Here is a 25,393-nt window from a genome sequence, read left to right on the forward strand (position 1 = left end):
ATATCCAAAACCAAGTTTTTACATTTTTACATTTTAAAGTCTACTGTAAAGAACATGATAGTGAAAATTATTCTGCATAGAAATTACAGGTATTAATTAGAAATAATCTCCATTAATTGCTGATACTTCTAAGCAGTTGGGATACACATTCCTTTGGTTCCTCTAAAATATTTTTAAACTATGAATATTTCTGACACAGGAAGGAACAGATATTAAAGTTCTATTACTTCTAATCTAGAAGACCTTGATCTTATGTTCTCCAGAGCTCATAAAAAGAACATGTGTATACTTCTATTAGGAAATCAGACATTTTTCATATGCATGCTAGTAGAGAAGTTTTACACTTTTGTTCAGATATAAAATGTTTATGAACTCAAGAGCTATAGTATGGTTTTTCAAGCCAAACTCTGGGACATGAGATCTGCCAGTGGATTTATCTGTGACCCTTTTCAGAAAAGAGAGTTGGAAACATAATTTGCTTGTCAAAGTATCAGAATTTCTCAAGCACCTTACTGGTTTATGGAACAAATGCACAAGAACCGGGGAAATGGGGCAGTCCCAGAAAACCCACGGAGCTGGTCATCACTCCGCTCCTCTGTGCAGAGACAACATTTGTCATTACTGGGGTTCTCTTCACTTACCACCTCCGAGGCTTAGGGTTGAGCCTTACTGATTCCCATAGTAGGGAAAGGGGAGGGAAGTTGTTTCAACAGAAAATCCTCAACGGAAAATCCTCACCTATTTATGCTCCTTTTCTCGCAGCCTCAGTAATTAACAGAATGATCAGGATCTAAGCCAAATGCTTCTCTGCCTGCTCCAATATGGCTCATAAGCCATATTCTACTCTGGATATTCCTTTAGCCAGTGTCTTCTCAGTATGTCTCAATGTTTCATCTTGCTTAACTTGTATGGGTTTTATGCTAATTCTATGTAGCCCTCTCCATCTCATGAGTGTGCTCGTCTCTCCAAAAAACTTGATACTTCCAGAAGACTGTCTACTTGTGTATTTCTTCTCCACCACCACTCACCAGCTGACTGACAATAGGCCAGCTGTCACTCAACTGCTAATTGTTTCTACCATCTGGCTTTCTTTAACAGCCTCTTCCTTCCTCTGGTTCCCTCTGTTCCCCGTTGATTTCACTTAGGAGTGATCCAAAAACTGTCTTGGAGCCCCCCTGATAACTGCTCTTTTTTGGTAAATTAAATTATCTTTGCATTCAACTCAACAGTATTTGATAAGCAACTTCTATGTGCCCAGTACTGTGTTAGCAACTAAGAATGACATGAAAAAAAAATGTGTGATCCAGCCACTCCCCTCAAAATTGGTAATTGGGATGAGGAAACAAGATGAGGTGCTTGTCAACAAAGGATGAGTAAGGCAAGATGAGCAGGAGCAAGCCGTCCGGCACATCACCTCGACCACCCCGCACAGGACAGCCAAAGTGAAGTGGGTGTGAAGTCAGAAGCCCTGAGCTCTGACTTACTTCCCAGCTGCGTTACCTACAGCCAATCATGTAATCTCTCCCAGCCTATTTCCTCAATATGGTAATGTTTATCTAGCAAGATTATTGGAAGGATTAAAGGATATAGTATGTGAATGCATTTTATAAACTGTCAATGACTGGCTACATGTAAGATGGGGGTTAAATAAGACAAGCAGACCCTGGGAGGTCAGAAGGAGGGAGCTACCTGGCCAAGGCTTGGAGCAGGAAACAGGGCCTGAGCTGCACACCTTCAAAGTCAGGAAGGTCTTAGCTAGATGATGAGGAATGGGAACGATCACATGTTTAGCACAAGAACACGCCCTGTTACCACCTTGAAGGCTGCAAGTGTCAATAAGATATCACTCTTCCTCTCAAAATTTACCATCAGAGAGACAAGAGAAATATACAACTATAAATTCATGGGAATGCTTATGAGGTAATGTGACAAGCTGGAGAGCACTAGATGACAGCCTGTCAGCGTGTGGAGTTCCAGCCCAGCTCTGCTACCAGCATGGGTCACCACCTGCTCCTGCCTTGTTCCCAGATCTGAAATGAGAGGTCTCTTCCCTACACAAACATTCTACACTATATGAGTCTAGGCTCAAAGTCCAGAGTACAGCCATGAGAAATTCAAATGGGGTCATGGTGGCAGCTGTCCCTTATTTCCCCTCTCATTCCTTAAAGCCTAGACAACAGCAGCAGCAGGGAAAATGAAACAAAGGAAATAATGTAGAAGAATATCTTTATCCCTTTAGCTAAGGAAGAATTTCCTAGGCATGATACAAAAGAGAAATAACTATTAGAAATATTGATAGATTTGACTACTTGAAGATTAAGCCATTAAAAAAGTGAAAAGACAGCCCTGGCTGGTATCGCTCAGTAGATTGAGTGCAGGCCTGCAAACCAAAGAGTTGCTGGTTCAATTCCCAGTCAGAGCACATACCTGGATTGCAGATCAGGTCCCTAGTAGCGGGTGCACAAGAAGCAACCACACACTGATGTTTCTCTCCCTCTTTCTCCTTCCCTTCCCCTCTCTCTAAAAGTAAATAAAATATTTTTAAGTGAAAAGACAAACCACAAACAGGAAGAAAGATATTTATGAGACATTCATTTAAAAATAATAGAATGCATTGCCACACTGGGTGGAGGTCAAAGCAAACCATGAGAAAGAGCTCTAAAGAATGGAGCTGAGTGACCAGGACAGGAAAATGGTATTGTGGGCAGAAACAGGATATTTGAAATGGGGGGAAGGGAGAAAGTTGGAGTGGCCATAAGATTTTTGAGGATGGATATCATATTTTTGGAGTGAGGAGATGATGAAATTGGATTAGACCACGCTGAGTGTTACGGGTAAACAGTCAAAGAGAAATTCTGGAAAACCATCCCCCTTCCCTATGGTCCCACATTGATCTCTGTCCTTGGGACAGAGGCAGAGGGGCCAGCCGTGAAAGGTCCAGAGAGAAGGCTGTGACGGTCCAAACCACAGAAGAGAGGACACGTAAGACCAAGGATCACAGCAGGGTGTTCTCAGCCAGACTAAACTACACAGGGCACACTGGGCAGTTCCTACCATTCTGATGAACGTTCATTTGCAGACATCATTCCTCTGTCATAAGACACTTTATCTGGCGGTAAGTAAGAGGGAAATGCCAGCGAAGACAACGGGATGTCACTTTGGCTCCACCGCATTCTCTCCTTCGGGGAGCCTTTATCAAGGCATCTGCTCAGATTCAAAACTCAGAGCTTTCCCAAGTCTTACACGCCCAGCTGACTACATGGCAATGAAACTGCATACTGGTCAGGAGTAATATCATCTTCCTCCAGCCTTTTTCTCATCTGGCTGGAAATAGCTACCACTTTTACCACTGATGTTAAGAAATACCATGCCCATGGGTTTTCAGAGGAGAATTCGCTTAACTAAACCACATCTCGCATTTTGAGGGCTCTCATTTAAAAACACCACTGCAATAAATATGCATGTGTGTGTCTCCTGATGCACCTAGCAAGAATTTCTCCCAAGAAACTGCCTCCCAGCCTTTTTCATGTTCTCATGACAAACTGGGAAAAATGCTCATGATCAAGGGCAACAGATCTGGGAACTCCAGCAATGCCAGACCCTGCCCATCCACCCTGAGAGAAGAGGGGTTCAATATCTCAACACGACTGAACCACTTCAGAGCACACCAAAGGGGAGGCTCTGCTCTGGCGTACACAAAGAGTGCAATTCCTGGGGCATCGGTATATGAATGTTCAGTAATACGTGATAATGCCAAATTGTGGTTCAGTGTAGTGTTTTACGCTCCCAGCTTGACATCTTCAACATTTGGTGTTTACTGTCAGACTTCTCCAAATGGTAACACGCTGTGATCTGAATTAGCATTTCTCTGATTGTTAATGTGGTTGAGCATCTTTTTAAACATTTCTTGGACATTCAATTACTGCTGATGAATAAAACACATTCACATCCTTTCCCTGTTTTCTATTGGGTTGTCTTTTCCTTTTGGACATGTAGGAAGGAGTTCATATATTCCTCATATTTGCCCTTTGTTAGTTACAGATGTTGCAAATATCTTCTTCCTAGTTATAGTTTGTCTTTTCACTTTTCTAATGACTTCAAGTAGTCAAATCTGTCAATATTTTTAATAGTTATTTTTCTTTATATCATGCCTAAGAAATCTTTCCTTAGCTAAAGTTATAAAGATATTCTTCTATATTATTTCCTAAAGGTGCTACCTTTTATATTTAAGTCTTTGATCCATTGGTACCGTATTTTTCAGACTATAAGATGCACCCCCCCACCACCACAATCTGGGAGGAATAATGGTTGTTAATGCTGCTGTTGATTTCTGTTTACATTTATATTGGTGAAATATTATGTTATTCATGTTATTAAATATTTTACCACATTTTTTTGCTTCAAAATTTCTTTTCCTGCCCTGGCTGGTGTAGCTCAGTGGATTGAGTGCAGGCCTGCAAACCAAAGGATCACAGTTCGATTCCCAGGCAGGGCACATGCCTGGGTTGCAGGCCAGTTCCCAGCAGGGGATGCATGAGAGGCAACCATACATTGATAGTTCTCTCCCTCTCTCCTTTCCTTCCCCTCTAAAGATAAATAAATGAAATCTTTAAAAAATTTTATTTCTTTTCCTGTTTTCCTCCTCTAAAACCTTATGGTCTGAAAAATACAGTGATTTGTTAAGGTGTATGAAGGATCTACTTTCATTGTTTTTCTCAGAAGGATACCTAATTGTCATAGCACCATTTATTGAAAAAAATTTATCCTTTCCATAATGATTCAACATATATGGGAAGATCTGTTTAAAGGCTCTCTCTTTTCTGTCCTTTTGGCCATTTTCACTACACCTGGGCAATGTCACAAGACCTTAATTACTATGACTTTACAATACAACTTTATATCTGGGAAGACCAGTCCCCTCCACTTTACTATGGGCATTCTTGATCTTTCACACTTCCATCTTCTTGACCTTTCATACTTCCTCTTACGATTCCTCAGAAACCATAAGAGGATCTTGATTGGGACTGCATTAATCTATAGATGAAATTGAGAAGATTGACATATTCATGATATTGAATTTACCTAGCCATGCCCATATAATTTATCTTTTAAATGCTTTAAAAATGTTGCCAATAAGTAAATTCTCTTCATAAAGATCCTTAGACTTATTGATACTTTATTTGCTGTCACTATTGTGAGTGATATACACATATATATATATATTCTATTTATTACTTAGCTATACTAATTCTAATAATTTGTTAGACAGCTAAAAATATTCCATTTTGTTTTTCCTTTCTAGTCCCTGTACCTTTTTTATTTCTTGTCTTATTGTGCTAGTTAGGACTGCCAAAAGTGCTGAATAATTCACAGCTTGATGTGGTAAAGGACTTCCTGTCATATGTCAAATAAGCATTATCCTTTGAATAGAACAGACACGGTCAACAAAATGGATTGATACCAGCCCCATAAAAGGTGTTACTGATTTTTGATGGAATTAGGTATTGGCTGTCTCATATTCAAGTACAAAATACAGGCCAGGCTTAGAGCCATGAGAAGGGAGCAAGTACTGGGGTGACTGACTAGGACAGAAAAAGCTTATGATGCATTTAGGGGACTTGGCAGATAGAAGTGGCTAATGGGTGCTTGTCCAGACAGAGGCTGAAAAGATGGGAATTTGGAACCTAGGCCTGTAAGGTCTCTTACATGTCACTGACACATTTGTGTGTTATCCTCTGGGTAAGGGAGGCCACTGCAGGCTTTTGTGAAGGCGAGGAACACGAGGTTTGTGCCTTAGAAAGATCTCTGTGGCAGCCACATGGAGACTGGGAATACTCAGAGGATCAGGATACTATGTGGAATGGTGGAGTGTGTCAGTGGGGATGACGGTGAGGATAAAGAGGAAGGGATTAATTCAAGATATATTTAGGAGGAAGAAAAATCAGTATCACTTCTTAACTGACTGGTATAAGCATAAAAACCACAACTTTTAGCTTGGTAACTGAATGAATGGTATTATCATTAAGTAAGAGGGAAAGATGATTTGAGATGATTATAACTAATGCTCACTGAGTACTTGTCTATGCCCTTTAAAATACTAGCAAATTTAATCCTTACAACAACCCTGTGAACTCTCTAATTTACACATGAGAAAAACTAATGCACAGAAAGATTAAGTTTCCCAAGGTCACACAGCCAGTAAAAGGCAGAACCAAAATCTGAGCTCAGATAGACTCTCACCTACATTATACTGTCTGGGACATGACCAATGAAATGTCCCTCATGTCTGAGGGACATGCAAGGAGTTGTGTTTACCTGGCATTTGGAAAACTGAAGTAGGGCTCAAAAGAAAAATAAGGGTTAACAATACGGATTTTAGATTCATCCAACATGGTTGACTTCTTGGGGCCAAGGGAAAGATGGACAATTAGACTGAAGAGAGGGCCAAGAGGGAAGGATCAGTAAGAGGGATCCAAGAAGGACCCTTAGGAAGGAGACTTTTAAAATGATAGTCCCTAAGCTGGGTCAGTCACCACAGCACACAGGTGTGAGCTTAAAACAATCTGGACTTTCTTCTTGTGAAACAGTGGGCCCATTTAATATTGCTGAATGACAAATCCAGCGCTCATAGCTAAAGGGTCCTGGTGCAGATTACCTCAGGGAGCAGAGAAGCCTAATCAAGTATGAAATGGGAAAAACAAAAAATGGATGCTCCCAACTTTTGTTTGAGCCAAGGGGCTCCTGCCTCCGGAGAAGCAGCAACGATGCAAGCTCACCTCTCAGGCAGCACCCTCATCTCATTCTTTACCCCTCTACCCTCCAATCCCTGCAGAATCTAGCCTCTGCTCTGCGCAGTGGCAGGAGCCCCACCCAGACACAGCAGCATCAGAAACGCAGAAGAAAGCAGGAAGCCGTCCTATATCAAGACGACATAAAAAACGACGGCTTCTGCAAAAATCAGCTTTGGTTTTAAATGGGCATATTATATGACTCATCAGCTATCACGTATGCCATACCCTGAGCTCCAACTCTAAATCAACCACGTTCAGAGGGAAGAAGGAGGAAATAATAATAGCAAAAGATGGACAGATATATCAGGAAGCTTTAATCCTAAAAAGGGAAAACAGAAACAGGGGGAAGTGGTGAGCATTTCCTCTTTGCGCACTCAGGAACTGAGTGAGGGTCTAGGGAGGGCAGAAGCAGAGGGCCCTGGGCTCTGAGACCTGCCAACATGCGCAGGTCCTGGTTGCCATGGCGCCATCCTGTTGGTTGGCAAGGTTTCATCAGCATTCTCTTTCTGCCACAGTTCCTGTCTTGTGGGCAGCAGCAAGAAAGAAGCAAAACTGTTGTTTGTATTCTAATGGCTGCTGGGCCACTGAATGCTGTGTCTGGAAAGAACAAGGTAAAAATGTAAGGCACAGAGAAAATGCAGCCAAGATGAGACTAAATCCCTTTGTTTAGGGATGAAACACCCTCGTGAATAAACACTCCAAACTCTTTTTTTGTTTTCGGTACCTATAATCCAAGAATTTTGACAGAGAAAGTCAGCTTCTTATCAAGGCTATTTGCCATGGTGATTTCCCATAATGGGACTCTGGGTTCGGTCCTAGATGAAAAGCATGACCTTGTGGCAAAGAAAACAAAACGGGGTATTGGTCTGCACACTAAGTGGAAGTCAGGCGCTGCCTTGGCTCTGGCGCTAATCAGACAAATGACCTTACACTTCTGAGCTTCAATTTCTTCATCTGTGAACTGAAGTGGTCTTACTAGATGAATGTTAAGGGTCCTTCCACTCTCCTAGACTATCATGAGGGTACTCAGGTGTAAAGGAGCCCTTCCAGGTGCCTCTCAAAAGATACTGGGCTGCCCATGTGCCAGGACTCTGTGCCCCAAGGACCCCAATGGTGAAAGTAGCCACAGCTCAATGGCAGAGATAAGAAAACATGTGCACAGAAAGTTACATCCATACATTTGATTAAACCAGTGTTAGTGGGCAGAGACCATGTCTCATTCATCTGCACTCAACACCCAGCACAGTCTAGGTTCTTAGCTTAACAAATACTTATTGGATGAATTTGCAGGCAAATCTTTAAGATGTGAAATCTTTTAAGATATGAAATCTTTCCAACTTATCTGTTATGAGTTGAACTGCGTTGCCCAAAATTTGTATGTAAAAGTCCAAACTCCTAGTACTTCAGAATGTGGCCTTATTTGTAGATAAGGCCTTAAGAGAGAGAACCAAGTGGGTGGGCCCCAATCCAGTATAACTGGTGTTCTCATAAGAAGAAATCTGGACACAGACATGCATAAACAGAAAATGACAAGAAGAGACACAGGGAGATGACAGCCATCAACAAGCCAAGGAGAAAGGCCTGGAACAGATTCTTTCTTCACATCTCTCAGAAGGAGCCAAACCTACCCAAACCTTGATCTCAGATTATCAGCCTCCAGAACTGTGAGGCAATAAACGTCTATTGCTCAAGCTACCTAGTTCCCAGCACTCTGTTACGGCAGCCCTAGCAAACATGCAGTATAATCAAGCCAAAAGTAGAGAGGACTGTACAATAGAGTGTGTCGTCATACTCCTCACCCAGATCTCTCATTGCTGCATACTAATTACCCCCCGAATACGCGGACTCCATACACAACCACGATGCCACTACCAAATCTATCAATATTAATAATTTGATGGCAAATCTAATTCATAGGAAAAATACACCTTATAAAATATGCCTTATATTAAAACACATACTTAACAAAAGCTTTTCTCCATTAAAGCTTTAACAGTATTAGAAACAATATCCCAATAAGTTTGAATTGTGAATAAAATCCTCAGAGGATGAATAAGACTCTTAGAGCAATTTAATTCTTTAGTCAGCTCTCTTAATCAACATATTCCCTGAGAATAAAAACCTACTACTTTATTAAAGTTCATAAAAGAAAGGAAAAATGCAATCAGTACTCATACCCACTCTCTGGTCATTGAAAATACACTTTTTAAACTAAACAAGTTTAGCAGACGTCTTGAAGCCTGTGATTTAAAAAACACTAATATGTGCAGCGTTAAACTGCATACACTTTAAGTACTTCAAAACAGACACGGTAGAACTCAAAACCTCTCAAAAAAAAAGATAAATGGAAAACCATACCTTGACAAAGTATAAATCCTTGGTTGTTTTTCTAAGACTTTAGGGACTGGAGTTCGCAACACTTCAACAATTAGACAACTTCCAGTCGCATGTCCTCTTCAAAAAGCTTACTTTTGTCTAATACAAAGAGAAATGTTAAAGTCAGAATCACCTACTTCCAAAGTTTTTCAAAAGAGTCTTTTGAAAAGCAGTTTGCCCCCTCCACTTTCAAAATCAGGCATCTCTGTAAAAACCCACAATCCAGCTAATTAGTCTCAGCTGTTCGTCATATGGTCTGCAGGCCAGTCAAGTGGTTTCACCCTTGCAAGCTGACTAAAACCCAATCTGACGGGCCTCTCTGACAGAGAGTGGCTGTATTAACCTCTTCTGGGTTGAGAAGACTAGCATATACTTCATCTCTTCCTTTTCCCGCAATCAGTAAAGTCAAACATTTGTGTTCTTTAGAAAACATCTTTAAAAGTATCCTGTTGCCCTGGCTGGTGTAGCTCAGTGGATTGAGCATGGGTCTATGAAGCAAAGGGTTGCCAGTTCGATTCCCAGTCAGGGCACGTGCCTGGGTTGCAGGCCAGGTCCCCGGTGGGGGACGTGTGAGATGCAACTGTGCATTGATGTTTCTGTTCCGCTCTTTCTCCTTCCCTTCCCCTCTCTCTAAATAAATAAGTAAATAAAATATTTTTTAAAAGTATCCTGTCCTCAAGCTCCTCCAAGGTTATACTAATATTGTTTCTTTACAAATACAATGCTTGATCTAAACAAATAATAAAGGAGATAAATGGGAGTGGTGGAGGGAGAGGGGCGGGATGGCTTACTAGAACTCTCACTCCTGGCCTCCAGGACGGTAAGTAAAACTGTCTACTGCAAAGATCCACCCTGGCATCTCAAATTCAACATGTCCTGCCCTCAACTGACCTCCTTTGCTCTTTTCCCCCCACCCTGCTTCAGACCCACTTCTCTCTGTGTTCAGTAGCACAGTCCCAACACACACCCAGCCAGAAATCTGATGGTCCTCAGGGGCCCCTCCCTCTCTTCCTCACCCACTTCCAATTGGCTCCCGCATTCCGGGGCTCTTTCCTTCTCTCCCTGTTATTCCAAGCTTGTATTGCTCATCTGAAGGGCTAAAATTAACCACTTATTTGGTTTTCTGGCCCACAACCTGGCACCACCACTCACCTACCCTCCACACTCACCCAAAGTAATCTTTCCAACAGGCAAACGGGGCTCCATCGCTCCCCTCTGTAAAACCTGCCAGTGACCCCCCACCACCTCCACAATGAAATCCCCGCTCCTTAAGCTTCTGCCGTCAGTGGCCTACCGCTCCCTGCATCCTGCCTCCAGCCACCAGAACTACTTGTAATTCTCTACACCAGTGGTTTGCAAAATGTGAACTCATCATCATCACCTGGAAAACTGTTACAAATGCACATTCTGGGACCCGTCCCAGGCCCACTGAATCAGAGATTCTAAGGAAGGGTGAGGCGTCTGTTTTAATGAGCCTGCCAGGTGATTCTGACACCCGCCAAACTGAAAGCCACTGCTCCGAACCCACCAAGCTCTGTTCCCAGGGACACTTAGCTCTTTGGCTCCTTCCTCCAAAGAGCAATGCTGAGGAAGTACTACTACCTATACTTCTCTGTACTACTCTTTCCTCGAACTGGTCAGCCCCCTAGGATAATTATCGATTTATTTCTTGTTGATTGGTGATGTCTTGAACACAGAAATTGTCTCATTTGATTTACTCACTCCATAATCATTTACTGAACATTTTCCTGTCACTGAGAGAGATGCTGGACATGGAACTAATGACTCTTTCCTCTGCCACCCTCGGACTTTAGCAGTGCAAAGTGTCATTGAAGACTCAACCTACCCAATTTACAAAGTCCCAGGGGGTCAGGCCACATTGCTTGGGAACCGGGTAGAGAACCCAAGGGCCAACAGCCGCCCTCGCAGGCTGAAAGTCTGCAGGAAGCCCGACCAAAACCGCATCACAGCCGCCCCACACCCTGGAGGCTGCTGTAAACAAAGGCAATGCAACTGTGTGAACATGTGTTGCCCTGGCAGTCGAGCAGCTCGTGACGCAGCCGCAGGAGCTTGTGCAGAGCCAGCATGAGCTGTGAGGGCCCGCGGCCCCACCTCGGACTGAGAGGGTTGTGCATCCTTGCACATGGCTAGAAACTTTGCCCCCTCGCGCAAAACTGGGCTGGTAGAGAGTCAAAGACACTGGGGAGCTGACAACAATGGCAGGCGTTGGTGCACATCCATGAAAAAGTCGTGCATGGATTTCTGGGCCGAGTCCTTAAAATGCAACGCACAGGGAAACAAAAGGCTTTTCCCCTCCCCTGGCCAGCCCAGGGGGCCACAGCAGGTCCGAGTTCCTCAGGTGGTGTGTCCCAGGCTCTGGCAATACACACAGGCATGAGAGAGACACCTGGGGCCCAAGTGGGAATGGGTTAAGCTGCCTGAAGGATCATGCTGCAGACATCTGAGTTCCCCAAAGGATGGTACTTTATTGTATTTTGTTTATTTCTACAGAGAGGGGAAAGGAGGGAGAGAACAATCAATTGTTTGCTTCTCCCACGCCCCCAGCTGAGGACCTGGCCCCCAACCCAGGCATGTGCCCTGACTAGGAATCAAACAGGCGACCTTTCAGCCCACAGGCCAGCACTCAAGCCATTGAGCCACACCAGACCGGTCTAAAGCTCGGTACTTTAATATAGGAAAGGGGATTCCACGCACGTTTTCAAACTGGCCTGGCAAAGGGGAGGGATTCTCAGTCTTTGGGTGTTTTAAAGCTAGCAGGGCTCTCAGGGAGAAACCTGCCAGTGTTCTTTTCCTTGGAACCCGCGTAGCCTTTAAGCAAGCAAGGCCTTTTCCTTTTCCACCAGACTTCCAACCAGAGTTCTCCCTGCAGACGGTAAGCAGCAGAACCCCACTGACTTCTGCAGCAGCACCGACTGTTCTGTGGCACCATCACCAACCCAAAGAACCGTGGGCAGCTAAAAAAGTCAGAGCATAACCACTCTGACATCTCCCATGGTAACACCAGACTTTGGGTTTATATCTTTTGCCAACTCAGATGTATAAATGGGATAAGGGTGCCTTTCCGTGAAAACTTATGTACTCCTCTGTATTATCTCACAGCAACCTCTAGAATTTGGAGGATAATTTAGTACAGGAATGCACCAAGATCTTTAAATATCAGATTCAAGTCCATTAGTATTAGCTTAGTCTAATTACAGAAGTTGAATAAAGCTTCATATTAGCACTTCTCAGTCTTCCACATGCATAGGGCTCTCCTAGGCTTGTGTTAAAATGCTAATTATGATTCAATGGGACTGGTGGTGCCCAGGAATCTGCATTTCTAACAAGCACACACATGATGCCCAGATAATACTGGTGCTCCTAGTCCTAGAACCACACTTTGAATAGCAAGTAAAATTTAGGCAACCCCATTTTTCCACAGAACTATTGGCCTTCCTAGTAGAGCAACAAAACCTTTTTTGACTCTTTTACATGGAAAGCTTTCTAAATGTCCTTCAGACTTCAGGATAAAGATGGCCAAATCTCTGTTACTACTATAACAATGAAGGGAATTTTATTTCATTTAGACATAAACTTGCAAGGACAAAGAGAGTGAGTGAAAATAACTGCAATAAAATATTGGAAGCTAGAAAGTAGACGGACAGGAGGTGACCGACTAGTGGGCCAGGAAAGCTGACTCCTAATCTGCCAGCGAGGAAAGCCAAGAAACAGCTCATCACAGAACCTCCAGAAGGGCTCAGGCCTTCACAGCCCCAAACACCGCTGGAGGTGAGGGAGGGTATAAAGTCAGGGCTAAACATGGTGGAAGTCTGCTTAGATCCCAGCCTTGCGACTCCTCCAGCTCTGGTAGAGGATGAAGGTTTATTCTCTGCAGAGAGTAAAACTGAGGGTCAGACTCCTGAAGGCTCTCAGAGGCATGGCAACCGTCAGTGGAGAGAGGAATGCAGTGAGAAGTTACACAGTAAATATTGAGACACAAACTCCCCCCACCCCAGCCACCCACCTACCCAGTGACTTCCAGAATGCAGGCATTCTCCATAGACTGGTGAGCAAATGATCTTCTCTGGACAATCTGGCCAACCCTGGACTGAAAGCCTGAAGATAAAAAGGAGCCAACAACATATTTCTCTAACTAAAATGACGATATACTGTGGGAAAAAGGAGGGGATGGAAATGGTATACATAGGTGGTCGGGGTAGGCAGAGAACCAAGCTAAAATTCTCTTCTTCCATAATAAAGTGTCACTTGGTAATGCCCAAAGCAAAATAAAATTGACCACAGAAGTAGAGGTATGTCCTTGAAAGACAAGGGTTGTAACTAGCCACTAGAGTCAATTAACTACAAGAATTGAAAGCGGGTGACTGGGGAGCAGGAAGTGAGCTGGAGGAGGGGACTCTGATGGTTTTTTCAACTTGCCTTGTAGATCTATATCCATGTATAACCTTGATAAAATCTTTACAATTCAATAATACAAAATAAAATGGAATGCCTATACTTTTTTTTCAGATGATTCAGGACATGACAACAAACATCACTAACTTGCTGTGCTAGGGAATCTAGGACCCACACCGAAGCAGGATGCCGAGGACTGAGCTCTGGAGACAGGCTGTCTGGCTTTGAATCTCAGCTTTGCCACTCACTGGCTGCGTGATTTCCAACAAAAAAGTTACTTAACCTGTCTGTGCCTCAGTTTCCTCATCTGTGGAACAGACAATAACAGAATTATTTTGTCATAATTGATTTAATTAAATTTAACAATTTAATACCTATAAAATACTTAAAACAGTGTTTGGCACATAATAAATATTCAATAATAGCTCTCCTTATTAAGATATGTTTGCCCTTGTAATAAATGCCTCCTGATCTCTTTTTTTAGTTCATGTTTCATTCTCCCTGCCCTCACCTTCTGCCCACAGTCCCTCACCGTGGAAACCAGGGTGCCTTTCCAGAGTCCTCACTGCCCCTCCTAGTGTGCAGTTTCTGATGGACAAGGCACCTGGAAACCTCATGACCAAGCTCCTTAGAACCATGTGCAAATGGAGGAAAATGGGCACCATGAAATATTCTGAAGGGCTCTCTGTGAGGCCAACCAGCAAGTTTCCATATAGGAACCATCGGCCTGACCACTCGGAACTCAGTGGGCTTCCTTCCTAGCCACCAGCCTTGGGTCAGCAAGCTGGTGACACTCAGAGTAACCAGCCATCCCCGTGCACCCCAGAAGTCCTGGGTCCCTGGAAACCCCAGCCCACGCGCAGGGCAAAGGACTTAATCCTTTTGAGCCTGTTCCATCATCAGTGGAATGAAGGATTACATCTACTTTGAAAGTCTGTTGAGGAACAAGTGAGAAGATTTTGTATAATTCCTGACACACAGTAAGGTCTCAATAAATGGCAGCTCCAGCTACTGTACTCAGCTATTGTTGACTCTAATATCAGTGGCAAACAAGCTATTCTTAGAAACATAGCCGTGCCTGGGTTATTTTCTCACTGGCCAGCTGAAATGTTTGCACATGTGCATTTCCACCCTTGTCCTGCACAATTTCTTTCAGGATATTAAAAGAATTTAACATCTCAACATTGCTGACTTCTACACTGGGCAAAGGCCTGGTAGGTTTCAACAAGCTTCCGATACATGTATCTTTTTCACAAAATGTAAGTCTTAGAGTATTTATGTCAGTAGCTGCTTCTAAACTTTTAAACAGAAATCAGACGCCACCTCACAAAGAAGGACATCAGGCATGATACCCAAAATTCTCTTTAAAATTTGCATCTTTCTTTTTCCCTTCATAATGACAGCAAATCAGTGTCTCCTAATGGACTGACAACTCTTTCACTAAATATGTCAATTTTATCCCTGAAAAGTACAGGCTCTTATCATCAAACAGATAAAACACCATTTCTGACTTCAAAAGCTGAAGTATCTTAGTACTCAATAGATACTACCTACCACCTGGAGAAAATTGTTCACTTTTGTGCACCCTGACAACACAAGGGTGAAGTTGCTAGAAGGAAAGTTGCACAATTAGGGGTAGGTAACAGAAAGGATCACAAGTTACTCAAAGCCAAAACATGGCCTTGGGAACCCTCCAAGAGGCAGCAGAGAGAGAAGGAGCAGCCAGGCATGGGAGAGACATCTCCATTTAGGCTCCCAAGCTCCTTCCTCCTGTGCTCGTATTTCTTCTGCCAACATGTCCCACTGCCCCCCTCCCCAGTGCCCAAGGCCTGGAAGCCTGAAACTCTAGAGAACCACAGACCCTCAGAGAAGCTTTGAGGGCCATCTGGTCCAACCACTGGGCAAGAATGAATGGATTCAGGACAGAATTTCTCCAAGGGTGGTCTGATGCCACTCACAGCAGGATCGCCTGGGGTGACCACCTGATGAAAACCTGAAGTCCTGAGTCCCATCCAGGCCTCTGAAACTCTGAGAGGGAAACTGAGGCATTTACATTTATTTCAAGCTTCCCAGGGGTGTTTGGTTGTGCACCATAAGGTCTGAGAGCAGCTGCTCTGGGGAGAAAACAGCAAAACACACAAAGACAGGTGGGCAAATAACCTGTAGGAAGACCACATCTAACCACCACCAGCCTCAGATTCCAAATCTGTAAAAGAGGGATAACAATCTCTCCATAGCAGATTGTGAGGATTAAATGAGATAACAAGCAAGGTGCCTCACACAGCAGATGTGCAACAGTATGACTCTGCCCCCTCTCCTTTGTTGTGTGTATGGTATTCTAATGATGCAGATTTATAACTATAGTCTGTTTTGAGTAAATGTCACCAAGGAAAGCAGATGTCTGGCTTATTTTAAAGCCCCAACTTTAATGAGTCACCAACTAAAAGGCCGAGGTCGGCGGCTCTAGGCAATGGCCAGCTTGTAAAACATCCTGGTAGACAGAGACTCTCAAGCTTTCCTGTGCTTCAGAATCACCCAGACAGTTTAGAACAGACCGAGTTTCAGACCTGGTCCATCTGGCGTGGGGCTGAGCATCTGCATTTCTAACGGGTTCCCAGACAGCGCTGGTCCCAGAACCACGCTTTTCCCACCGCTCTACAGCCCCCCGATGGAGAGTCTAACTGATCTGGCGCTTGGTAACACAGATAAAAAAAAATAAAGCTATGCTGTATGCATTTCCTGTTTGATGCCAGACTGGTTACTTACATGCAAACACAGAAAAAAGTAATAAGCCAATGACTTCCAAGGCTGGGCTGCCTCTGTTCCAGGCAATTGTTCTACCTATGTTGTTGTTGTTGTTAATTTTTCAGTTACAGTTTACATTCAATATGATTCTATGTCGGTTGAAGGTTTACAGCATGACACTTACTCACACACTTTACAAAGTGACCCCCCTATATTTCCAGTACCCACCTGGCCCCATGCACAGTTATCACGGTGTTATCAACTGCAACCCCCATGCTGCGCTGTCCATCCCTGTGACTGTTCTCTACCAATCTGTCCTTCTCAGTCCGTTTGCCTTTTCTCACAGTCCTCCCACACCTCTCCCCTCTGGCCATCCGTCTGTTCTCTGTATTTATGAGTCTGCTTCTACTAGTCTTTGCTTATTTTGTTCTTTAGATTCCACAAACACGTGAAATCCTACGGCATTTGTCTTTCTCTGTCTGACTTATTTCACTCAGCATCCTTGCTATGTTTTTTGAAAAGCACAGAGAGAAGACTGGGAAAGTGGAGTGCCATCTGCCAGCTCACTAGATGTGTGGCCCTGAGGGGAGCACATGACCCCTCTGAGCCTCAGTCTCCTCACCTGCGGACAGAGGTGGGCTTGGTCACCGGCTCCTAAACCTGGTTGTGCACTATCAGCCACCACAGCAACACTTTAAATAACATATGGATTCCCCAGACCTAATACCAGACCTAAAAAGTTAGAATCTCCAAAGGAGAGACTGAAAATGTGTTTGGGGGAGGGGTGTGTTTTAAGTAAAACCTCCCTGTGCGGTCCTCCTGGGCAGCCAGTTTTGAAGAAGCATTGCCACGGCGATCTTTCAAGCCTCTGCCAGCATTAGAGCTCCCTGGTCTTTTGATTTCCAGGTGCCTGTGCCCTGAGCCTGTGCTTACCAAGTCGACTTCTCTTTTTTATTTGCTTCCCATGGAGCTTCTAACTGCAGGGAGTGAGCACAAAGCAAAGAAACGAGTCAGCTTAACAGTTCTTTTACTCATGTATCAGTGAACTGGCATTCTGATGTTAAAAAATAAAGTTCAATGTGTAAGACAAATCAGGAATTACAAAGAACTAGATTTGTCTAGCAGCCTCCTCTAATACCATCTGCTCACTTACTTACTCATTAACTTAGCATCTTCCATGTGCCAGGCATTATTCTAGGTGCTAAGCAAATAGTCGTTCACAAAACAAAGTCCCTGCCCTCGTGACAACAGGAACATTTTAGCAGGAAGAAACATACAATAAATAAGTGATCGGAAAGATAAAATAATTCCAAACAGTAATAAGTGCTGTGAAGACAGCAACACAATAATAGCATAGAGAGTGACTGAAGGACTACATTCCACGCCATGGTTGAGGAAGGCCTCCTAGGGGTGACATTTGAAATGAAATCTGAATGAGGCCAAGGGACCAGCCAGATGAGGATCTGGAGGAAACACATTGAGAAAAAGTTCAGGGCAAGTGCAAAGGCTCTGAGGAAGGCATTTCTGAGCTTGGCATTTCCAAGGAGCAGAAAGGAGCAGAAACTCTGGAGATAAGGCTGGAAGATGGAGGCCCAGGAAGGAGCGGAGGAGGTCATGGAAGCCAGCAGGGCTCAAACCACAGACCCTCACCGAGGTTAGAACGATTAGACACTGCAGCAACTGCAGTGGGAAGCAATTGAGGAATTTTAAACAGAAGAAGGATATGAGGATATCATTTGATTTATATTTTTTAAAGGTCACTGGCTTTTTGTGAAGAATGGGCTGTGGGGAGGGGTGAATAACAGAGGCTAGAATGGCACCAGAAAAGCAGCAGTACGGGCAAGAAACGATGATCTTTAATTGGGACCTGGCACATAGCCACAGCGGTACAAAGATACTTCTGGGCTGTTCTGCCGTGGGTGATACCATAACACACTTGCTTCACTTCCTGTGATATTTCAGAAGGGTTCAAGAGACACTGGTTGCTAGTGAAGTTCCATCTGAAAGTCACTTCCTTTGAACAGCAAAACAACACAATTTTAGATTGACCCTCTTACAACTGGTTAAAATCAAGAAATATTAGCATAAGGATGTAGAAGTAACACAATGGCAAATCAGCAGACTTGTCTTCTAACACCTTCTCTGCCATCAGTGAGCCATGGGTAACTGATCGGAAACCAGGGCGTCTGGACTACGTGCTTTCTAAAGTGTCCACTAGCTCTTAAACTGCATGATGCTCTGAGTGGAATAAGTGAGGTTTCCTAATCTAAGTGGCAAAATGGGCTAATGACTCAGGGTAGGGGTTTTTGTCATTGACTTTTAATCTCCCAGAAGGCTCTAGTTAAGCAGGAAATGGGGTGTTCACGAGGAAACTGCCCAGTCATTATTTCTTTGGCAAACTGGTGTCTGAGGCACCTCTGGCACAAGGGTATGGGGGCCAGGCGACTTTAGGACGTTCCCTCCTGAGCATCTGCAAGCCCACCATCTGAGGTGCTGAGACTTCAGGTCACTGAGGAATTCAAGCACCAAGCCTTTAGTCACAGCACTCTGTGCTTTCTGGCAGGTTCCCCCACCCGCACTGAATCACAGGGCAGAGGTATTACAGCTCAGCTCTCACTTCCTATTGACAGGCTGTCCCCACAGGGCCCATGCCTCTCAAATGGCCAACCTGACCCCTACACAAGCACCTCACTCCACACAATCCCTGAGGGCAGTGGCTCACAGTCCACATTTAATGACTTAGAACTGGGGTGAGGGAGCGATTAGAAAGACAGCGGTAGTACAGTGAGGCTTAGTAACTGTATGTGATGGTGAGGATGTGTAACTCTGGTGACTGCAGGCCAGGGAGGTTCAGCGACTTGTCTAAGGCAGGGTTTCTCAGCCTCAGCACCACTGACATTTGGACAGGATAATCCTTTGCCATGACGGGCTGTCCTGTGCATTGTAGGGTGTTAGCAGCACTCCTGGCCTGCACCTACTAAATGCCAATAGTAACTCCCCAATTGTAACAATCAAAAATGTCACCAGATGTTGCTAAATGGTCCCCCAGAATGAGGAGGTAAAACACTGGCCCAACTAAGAACCATGGGTGTAATATCACGTAGTTAACTATCAGCAATATTAGAGACTAAAAAGCAGGCTACTGATTCCCAGATCCATTGGTTCCTCCCTAATCAAGCAGGAGCTCCTGAACACAGGGCTGACTCACTCCCTGAGGAAATACCACAACTGGCCTCCCAGCCCTCTGTGCAGATAGGGTGGGTGGGGAGAGGGAGGGATGGAGAACTGGCCTCATCCCTCCCTGATGACAGAGGCCCAGACGGGAACAGCCAGCAGCTTGTTGGACCACATTTGGTCTCCAGTATCTGATTGGAAGGACAGTACTGTATCTTTCTAAGGGCTGCTGAACCCTTTTACTCATTCTTGGGGTCATTCCCCCGTAGTAGTGAGATTCTTCATGAAAAGTAATCACACATTGCAAGAAACAAAGAAATCCTGACCACAACCGTGGATTATGTTTTAAAATTCTTAGTTATCTCCAACAAACATTTAAGACATGGTCTGTTTCTGTATGTCTCATTCCTCCCATGTCAGAGGTGGTACAGCAAGAATAGAAACACCTCACCATCACCTCCATTTAGCTGTCTGAGACCCTGTCTTTGTTGTGAATGATACAAATACACAGCAGACACATAACCAGCCAACCCAGACAATACCGGCCGGCTGACTGGCCGCCCAGGTGGTAGGATCAGGGCAGGAAAGTGGAACTGCAGTTAATAAGAACCAATAGACTTTGTAGTCTCTTGGCAACCAATTTTATTATTATGCTTAAACCTGGCAGCTGTAAGACTTTATATGAACAAAGCTATGTTCATTTTCAAGACTACTTAAATAGATACAAATGACTTTATAATAACAATAAAATAACCCACTGTGTTATAAGGACCCATCTCTAAAGGGCAAATCACATATACCTATCTACCTACAGGCATCTTCACCACATGTTATCCACATTTATTTTCCTACCAAAACACAGAAGGATGAGGAGTTTCATAGGAATGGGCCATGCAAAGCGAGCAGGCTTCCAGTAAGACAATACAGTACTTGTCTATTCTGGAATCACTCTCAGTAAGTCCACCTTCATCAAAGCACCCTACAATAAAAATTCAAAAGCAATAAAATATATTAACAAGGCCTTAAAAGGAATAAAAACACATCAAAACAATGTCAGGCTTTTTGGCATCATTACAGGGATTACAACCAAATGGTAGAGTTTGGCAGTCACGTGGCCTACAGGGAAAAATCAAGGGTGTCTCCTGAGAGTGGCTTTGCCTGCCACATATTGGATCTGGGGACTGGGAGGACAGCACAATATTGGAGTAATTATGCAAGGGTGGCAACAAAAGTAATTAAGGGCCAACAGAAAAACATAAGCAACTTATACACGATCTTTTAGGGGACGCCATCACACAGCAGAGCAACCACAGGACCTAGAGCTCCATTCCTGGCTCCGCCACTGTGTGGTCCTGCAGCGTGACTGGACACCTCTGTGTGTGAATTTCCTCCACTACAGAAATCTAGAGCAAAACTGAATCTTCCCCAACTTCTTTCCCATTCCAATACTTTTTGAATTTACAAGTCCTCTCCTTCCTTAAGATGGACACATGCAGTCACCAAAGTGGGCAATCGCTCGGTCATTCTATGAACATTATTACAATCCATGCATTTCCTGTGCATTAACATGGATTTATATAAAACACAGTTAAATTTGCATTTTGTAAAAACAACAGATATTTTTAAATGACTCATATAAATATGTCCCAAATACTGCAGGTAACACACTTACAGTAAAATGTTATTCATTGTTTATCCAAAGTGCTTTTTTTTTTGCTGAATCTTGTACTCTACCTCTGACCCCACATTAAAAGTTCAATCTTAAAAAACAAAAGTCTGACTCCATATATGTGGGTGGTTCTAAAAGAGGCTGAGGCACAAAATGGGAGACCTTGTCAAGAGAAGCACATACAGAGACAAAACATAAGAAAGGAGGAGTAACTTTCAACATTCCTCTCAAGCAGACAAGGCTATTCCTCTCGAGTAGACAAAATGAACGTCAGCAGACATCACTCCCACAAGAAAAAGACTGTGGCGTGCTTTCTGTACAGCATGAGCAGACAGAGTGCCAAACATGCTACGGGCCCACCACTCCCCACATCTCACCCTACGGACCTCAAGTTAATTATGCACCTTTATCTCTTCCTCCAACCCAGTGCTCCTGTCTGCTCCCAAGGTAATCAGCTTAAAGGAAACCAGATCATAAACACAAGCTTCCTGACCAAGAGTCAGAGGAATAAATATGATCCAAGCAGAAACAGTACAAGGCATAAAAAGCAAAGGCAGTGAAAGGGGAAAATCACTCTCTTCAGAAGGCAACCTTATTTTCACAATGGCAAGACAATCTTGCTTCTTAGGGGCTCACACTTTCTTTTTTAATTTCAGCTTTGTTGAGGGGTAACTGACATAGAAAAGTATTATTTATTTTTTTAAATAAAAATAAAATTGTAAGTTATCTAAAGCATACACCGTGGTGATTCGATATACACACACAAGGTGAAAGAATTCCCTCCATCTAGTTAAATAGGGGCTCACACTTACACGTGTATGCCGTGTTTTGTTCTTGAAAAAACAAGCCTATCAAACCTATCATAATTTACCAGGAATATATATTTCATATATATGTAAAAATAATTGTTTTTCACATTTGCAGTGAAGATATAAGTAGGGCACATTTTAGGATAAGTTTAAATAACAATGGAAGACAACTTCAATTTTAAAACTAACATAGACGATTAATCACCATACGATGTAGGTCAATTCATTCAAGTATCACTGGGAAAGAGCAGCAGGAAAGCCCGCTCAGCTGTGGCCAACACTGCTCCAGCGGCAGCAGCAGGAGGAGGGGGATTGGAGGGGTTGGCTCGGAAAAACTAAATGTGTGGACTAGAAGTTTCCAACGATGAAAAGAAATCCAGGTTTATTCATTCACTTATTGGTACACTTAGCAAGAGTTTGCTGAACATTCCTTTTTGTCTAAGAGACCTGGCAGTATGAAATTCAAAAGTGACCTGAAGTCATGCTCGGCCCCCAGGACGTTACAATCTGCCCTGGAAATAAGGACATACTCATAAAGGGTTGACGGTCTAACGTCGTCGTTTAATTAAATGTTAAATGGGTCTCCACGATGGCCATTTCAGTTAGATGCCAGAGTAAGATTCATTCACTGCAGTAGAAAGTATTCATCAAGAAATGAATTTCTATTTCTCGAATTTCCAAGGAATTTCATTCTCTCCGAAGACCAGCAAAAGAGACGGAATCACTGGAGACAGGCACTGACTGTGCCCGCCCAAGCTATCCAGGCTACAAAGAAGAGAGCTCTGCGCGGCCACTGTGGGAAGAACAGAGCCCTCACCTTTCCGTTGTTTTACCTCTCCCTTTCCAAGGAGGGTAGGGTCGTTATCTTGGGGAAAACAGGAGGATAGAAGGAAAGAGACTTAGATGTTAGTGTAACTATGGACATTACTTCTTTTAGATAAAATGGGAAGGAAGAAATAGCAGAGCAATATCCATTTCTCAGTCTCCCACTCCCTTTTCAATCATTCGATAATTTTCGAGTACTTACTATGTGCCAGAAACCATTCTAAATGCTCTGCACACCACAGTAAACGAGAAATCCCTCAACTTCCAGCCAAGATGGAGGTGTAGGTAGACACACTGTGCCACCTTGCAACCAGAATAAGGACAACAAAAACTTAGAAACAAACAACAACAAAAACACCGCAACCAGAACTGACAGATAATTGAACTGTATGGAAGTCCGACAACCAAGGAGTTAAAACAGACACATTCGTCCAGACCCATAGGAAGGGTGGAGTGGGGTGTCATGAAGAGGGGTCGCATCAAAAAAAAGCAGTAGATGGCAGACTCCGGGCACGAGGCGGCGATTCTGAAGCAAGGCACAGCACACAAGGCCGGGCAGTCCCAAATTCGTGCACAGATAAACCAGGTGAAACTAGGGAGCGAGACAGACCACACAACCCAGGGTCCCAGCACCAGGAAATAAAGCCTAAAAGCATCAATTGAAAACACCTGTGGGGGTTGAGGTACTGGGACAGACTCCCAGCCTCACAGGAGAGTTCATTGCAGAGACCCACAAGGTCCTAGAATGTACACAATCCCCCCCACTCGGGAACCAGCACCAGAAGGGCCCAGTTTGCTTGGGGAAAGTGTCGGAAGGAACTGAGGTCTGACAGAGAGCAGAGCAAGCGCCACTGTTCCCTCTCAGACCCCTCTCCAACATGCAGCATTCTCCAAGCCCAGCAACGGGCTTGCCCCACCGTGGAGAACACCTAAGGCTTCACCCCTCACTACATGACAGGCACCACAAGACGAAAAAATGGCCGAAAGGGAAGAAGAGATCAAAGCTCCAGAACAAATACAACTAAGTGGCCAAGAGATAGACAACCTCTCAGATGCACATTTCAAACCACTGGTGATCAGGATGCTCACAGAATTGGTTGACTTTGGTCACAAATTAGATGAAAAAATGAAGGCTACACTAAGTGAAAAGAAGAAAAATGTACAGGGAACCAATAGTAATGGTAAGGAAACTGGGACTCAAATCGATGGAGTGGACCAAAAGGAAGGAAGAAACATCCAATCAGAAAAGAATGAAGAAACAAGAATTCGAAAAAATGAGAGAGACTTAGGAACCTCCAGGACATCTTTAAATATTCCCACATCCGAATTATAGGGGTACCAGAAGGGAAAAAGGAACAGCCATGAGTGGTAAACTTATTTGAACAAATAATAAAAGAGAACTTCCCCAATCTGGCAAAGGTAATAGACTGCCAGGAAATCCAGGAAGCTCAGAGAGTCCCAAAGAAGGTGGACCCAAGGAGGAATACACCAAAGCACATTATAATTACACTACCGAAGACTAAAATGAAGAAGAGAATTCTAGAAGCAGCAAGAGATAAGGGGACAGTCACCTATAAAGGAGTTCCCATCAGACTGTCAGCTGATTTCTCAAAAGAGACCTTACAGGCAAGAAGGAGCTGGAAAGAAGTATTCCAAGTCATGAAAGGCAAGGACCTACATCCAAGATCTGCTCTATCCAGCAAAGCTTTCATTTAGAATGGAAGGGCAGATAAAGTGCTTCTCAGATAAGGTCAAGTTAAAGGAGTTCATCATCACCAAGCCCTCACTATATGAAATGTTAAGGGGACTTATCTATGAAAAAGATATAAAAACATGTATAGTAAAATGATAGCAAACTCACAATTATTAATAACCACACCTAAAACGAAACAAAACAAACTAAACAAATAACTAGAACAGGAACAGGAACACAGAAATGGAGATCACATGGAGGGTTATCAACAGGGGAGTGGGAGGAGGAGAGAGGAAGGGAAGGTACAGAGAATAAGTAGCATAGACGGTAGGCAGAAAATAGACAAAGGGAGGGGCAAGAATAGTGGGGGAAATGTAGAAGCTAAAGAACTTATGACACATGGACATGAACTAAAGGGGGGAATGTAGGTGGGAGGGGTGTGCAGGCTGGGAGTGCAGAGGGGAAAAATGGGACAACTGTAAAAGCATAACCAATAAAATGTATTTAAAAAATAAAAAAAGAAAAGAAAAATTCCTGACATTCATAGAGTTTAGTCTATCAGTTGGAGACAAATACTGTGTGTGTGTGTGTGTGTGTGAGTGAGAGAGAGAGATGACAGTATTATTGATACTTTAAAGAAAAATAAGGCCAGATAAGGGAGAAGAAAATGATGGGAGGGCTGAGGGATACTATTTTAGATGGGATGGTTCAAGAAGGCATATAATACAGAAATGACTTTTGACCTGAATGAAATGAAATGAAATGCAGACATCTGGAGGAAGAGCATTACAAACAAAGGAAACAGCAAGCGCAAGGGTCCTGAGGTTTGCCTGGCTAAAGCAGAGTAAGCAACAGAAAAGGTAGTAAGAGATGAAGGGCTTACATATGCCATGTAAGG

General features: G+C 43.5%; 1 protein-coding gene across 2 annotated transcripts in view; it reads right to left on the reverse strand.

Moving 5' to 3' along the window:
* RAB27A (RAB27A, member RAS oncogene family) overlaps positions 1 to 25,393 on the reverse strand; it is a 69,950-nt gene that overhangs the window by 42,206 nt on the left and 2,351 nt on the right. Inside the window, exon 2 of one of the 2 annotated variants that reach the window (XM_037053934.1) lies at positions 9,150 to 9,266. The exons of the other annotated variant lie outside the window; for it this stretch is intronic. The gene's annotated coding sequence lies outside the window, so the exon portion shown is untranslated. The remainder of the gene's footprint in view (positions 1 to 9,149; positions 9,267 to 25,393) is intronic. 2 annotated transcript variants of the gene reach the window in all.

Source organism: Sturnira hondurensis, unplaced genomic scaffold, assembly GCF_014824575.4.
Source record: "Sturnira hondurensis isolate 20B ecotype Veracruz unplaced genomic scaffold, ASM1482457v3 Scaffold0008196, whole genome shotgun sequence".
In the NCBI taxonomy this organism is placed as follows: domain Eukaryota; kingdom Metazoa; phylum Chordata; class Mammalia; order Chiroptera; family Phyllostomidae; genus Sturnira; species Sturnira hondurensis.